At 45.4% G+C, this 4,195-nt stretch overlaps 1 long non-coding RNA gene across 1 annotated transcript; it reads right to left on the reverse strand.

Annotated features, from left to right (window-relative positions):
- Positions 1-380: 380 nt before the first annotated feature.
- LOC146755260 (uncharacterized) lies at positions 381-2,903 on the reverse strand. The gene is made up of 3 exons (XR_014938325.1): positions 1,971-2,903; positions 1,525-1,658; positions 381-534 (listed from the first exon to the last, which is right to left on the reverse strand). It is a non-coding gene; the product is annotated as an uncharacterized LOC146755260 (long non-coding RNA).
- Positions 2,904-4,195: the final 1,292 nt, after the last annotated feature.

Consider the following 4,195-nt stretch of genomic DNA (forward strand, 5'->3'; position numbering starts at 1 on the left):
CAATTAAGACAAGGAGTACCAGACCCATCAAGCCTTCAGGCAGTGATGAATTATTGTTGCAGCGCTAGTAAAAGTCTCCCTGCAGGACACTCACCAAGCTGTTGTACTTGGACCACACATTGGGGTCCATATGCTCCAAAGCTTTTCCTTGCCTGATTAGGTCTAGTGATGGCTGCCCGCACCCACTGCTCCAGCTCTGCCTCCCCTTCTCAGGAACAGTGCTCAATCACTGGGGGCACAGAGGCTCCCTGGGCTATGCACAGCCATCACTTGGCCACCAATGCTTGGTTAAGGACACAGACACCTGTGTTCTGCAGAGCTTTCCAGATCATTAATTCTTTTCTCCAATTAATGCAAGAAAAGGGTGCACTTACCCCACAGGTAAGGCCTGTGTGCATGCTCCTGTCCCCTCAGCCAGGCAGCTTGGGTCCATCTTTCTTGGTAAACAGAGCTTCCCACTGCCAAGACACTCAGACCACAACCGCACAACATGAGGAATGGTCCTCTCAGTCTGGGACAGCATCCACTGCCAACCTGTGCCAAATCCAAGAATTTTGGATGCTTCCTTAGCATTGGGAGGAAAGGAATGAAGGTGGCCAAGTTCGACCTTAAGTGGGTGATTGCAGTCTGCTAAACCCACAACAAATAACCGAGTCTCAAACACAATCCAAACACAGGGCATGTTTTAAAATTGCTTGCAACGAGACACTAGTAGATATGAGCATGAGAGGTTTTGCTGCTTCTGAGCAGACTTTGGTGCAAAACGCATGTTTTTCCCTAAAAGAAGCAGAAGGTTTAAACAGTTTTAAATTGGATAATACTACAAGAAGTCTCAGACTGTTTCGAAATGATGAGCTGGTAAGAAAACCCTTCTTTGAATCAGGATTATTACAATGATATTAGAGGATTAGCACAGGTCTGGGAGCAGGATTCAAACAAACCTGCCAATTCTGGACATTGGACATTTTGACTGCCTTTGAACCCTTTAGCTATTCTGACAGTTAAAACTGTGCTGCCATGGCACAGCCCTGCTCCCAGCACTTACACCCACAGCTCTCCCTAAGCCACAGGTGAGATCTGTTTGTATTTCCTTTAGCACAGAAGGGCCAGGCTGGCACACACTCACCTTTATGGCTCGTTGCTACTCTGCCAGGAGCAGGACACACAGGCCAAGCCTTCCAGGAGCCTTATAAGTCAAACACACTGTCCTGTTCCAAGTGGAGTTAAACAGGCCCAGTAAAAAGTAACAGCACTTCAGCTTTTAGCCAAAAGCCTCCATTCACGGCCCTTTAAAGTTAAATTTACTGCCTCCATTTAGCAACATCCCTGTGAAACTCCCTCCTGGTTCAGAACAAAACCTCTGTGCAGTTCAGCTGCGCTGTGGCAAACAAAACATTTCATCCTAGGGATCCAGCCATGCATCTGTCTGCCTTTATTCAGATCTCTGTGTCTCTTTATTCCCTTCGGTTTTCAACAGCTCCAAGCAACCAGATAGCACAGCTCGTCCTGCTCCCCACTGCTCACCTTTCTGCTATGGCTGAAGAGCTGATCACAAGGAGGAAAGCCACCAACATGTCTTTTTCCCCTGTGACAGAAGTGGATGCAGCTTTATTGAGCTTCTTGGGCTGCGTCTTCCACCACAGGCAGATCAAGAAAAACTACACAGGGCAGAGAATGAATAAAATGATCAATGCTCTGCCCTGGAGTATGATAACTCCCATTTTTCAGGAGTCAAGGTTAGCTCAGGGCTTCAGCTGCTCTGCAGGATCAGCCCTGCCCTTTGAAGAACCAATTCGTTCCCTTGCACGAGGCTCACTGTGCCCTGACCCACCACACCACTGCATGTGCCACATGCTTTCTGCACACACACAGCCTTCGTGCTGAAGCCAAAAAGCAAGAAAGCAAGAAAAAAGTTTAGAGCATTTCCTAACAAAAGAGAAAATAAGGGAAAACATTCTGTTGAAAAATACCAGGTCAAATGGAGAAGGGAGTCCTTTCATCTTCCATGCTCTGGGTTGGTTTTATTACACTGCGAAGCCATTTTACTGAATTAGTATCGTAATCATGGCAGGATAATGGGGGTATGGAGCACTGCAGCACAAGCCAGATCCCTCAGCTGGTACAAACCAGCATGGCTCCATTAACTTCAGTGGAGCCAATTTATATCAGCTGAGGATCTGCCCTTTAGTTTTTACTACAGGAAAGCCAGACTACAAATGGGAGAAACCTATATTAAAAACAAATATCTTCAATCACAGCAGCAAGAATGTAGAAAATATTGGCTGAGTCAACTTTTATAGCAATGTTTTCTTTCTCTCCCAAGTGCTCAATTTTGAACACTCCCCTATAAAATTTTCCAAGCCTGGAGCAACTTTCCTCTTTCCTTTGGTTAAAGCCCACCTCACCTGATGGAGGCAACAAGGCTCTGGAGATGCTCAAGTCCTTTCCAGAGCAAAGTAGGGCTTAGGGAACTGGTAGCATCCCTGCACTGAGCCATCTCAGACCTCCAGCCTGCCAGCAGGGCAGTTGTGAAAATGGAGATTGGGCCACAAACATCTGCTCTTCTTGGGAAGCGTGACCCCTTCCCACAAGGAGAAGGTTACTCCAACAGCCCCCTTTAGGAATGCCACTGGGTCCCTCAAATGAAAGCGCACAGAAGAGCTCAGGGCCCCTCAGCAGCCTTGCAGCAAGCACCTTTTGTTCAAAGCCCAGAGCTGTTAATTAAAGGCTGGTGATTAATGATTAAACTCCACGTGGTTCCCATCTCAGGCTTAAAAAGTCCTCAGGATGCTGACTTTGCTGAAGGTTTCATTGTGAAGTTCTGGGATGTGAGGGGCTATTTATAGAGAAGTCCATCAGAGCACTGAAAGGAGGTGCTCCTTCCACATAATTAAGAAGAAAAAGAAAAAAAAATACAATTTCCAAAAAGCATAAAGGTCAAATATTTAGATGAGGTAAATAAGCGATCTGCCTGTATGAGCTGCAGCCAGAAACAAGAGACTATTTCTGTGTGTGCTTTCCCCAGCTGGGCACGTTCAGTTCTTGGACTCGGGTTTCTACAGGCAAATATTCTCCTCTCCCAGGGAGTTCAGAATTCATTGTCCATAAAGATCATGGATCCTCATGCCATATTGCATTCATGAATAACGAATACAAAGGATTTCTACATGCAGGATCTGATGCGTGGATAAGGGCAGCATTTATCCATCCTGCTCACACCCTGGCCTCTCTGCACCCAGCTCAGCCTGAGTGGCACAGGCTGTGGAAATGAAAGCTGGAGATCTCTGAGTTCTACATTGTTGTGGATTAATGTTTTTGGAAGCTTTGAAAACTGACTGAAGTTTAAATTATTTTAAGACACTGGTAATATAAATAATCTGGGTTCCTAGCTTTTGGTCCTTGTTGACCCATGACAGGCCAGGTTTCTTTCCTGATTATAAACTTTCTCTGACCGCATTCAAGTAAAGAAGGTTGGTTTTTCCTATGAATGTTTGGAACAAACCTCTCTTCTTACAGAAATGTATATACTAGAACTCTTCCCAAAGCTAATAGCTCCTCATGGCACTGAATAGCTGAGTACCATACCAAGTCATACAAATGTTTTCACAGCTCCTCGTTTGCTTCAGCTCAGCAACCCACAAAATCTAGGAAATGATGGTTGGAAGGGCCCTCTGATCCCACCTGCTGCTCCATACTGTTGCCAACATTAGGCTATGGTTATAGTTCCACAAATAAGATGGGCCGCTTTGTCCTGTGCTATACCCATACAGTTATTTCTTAACCAAAGGCAGCTGTGCTGCTCAAGCATGATTTGCCCTTCATAAACCCATGCTGATTTTTCAGATTCTCACCTTGTTCCTTCAAACCCACAGGTCTGAAATTCACCTTTGGGTGGATTCTCTCAGACCCATACATTCAAATACATCTGACTTCTCTGACAAGCCCCTGAACGCCCATTCCTCCGCTTTTGGCTGCCCTTTTCCTTCCCATGATGGTTTTGACAAGAACTTCATGTACGTTTTCTTTGGTTTCACAACAAATGCATCAACAATAAACCTCTGCTGAAACACCGTATTTTCAAAACACAAGCTGAAACAAATCAATGTCTCCTCACATAAATACTGCCAAGTCTGAGCCCCACTGCCACCATTTTACATCTTCCAGTCTTCCCGTGGTGCAAAAATGTTTAATTGTG

Source organism: Coturnix japonica, chromosome 35, assembly GCF_054131305.1.
Source record: "Coturnix japonica strain WE chromosome 35, WE-NBRP24, whole genome shotgun sequence".
NCBI classification, from domain to species: domain Eukaryota; kingdom Metazoa; phylum Chordata; class Aves; order Galliformes; family Phasianidae; genus Coturnix; species Coturnix japonica.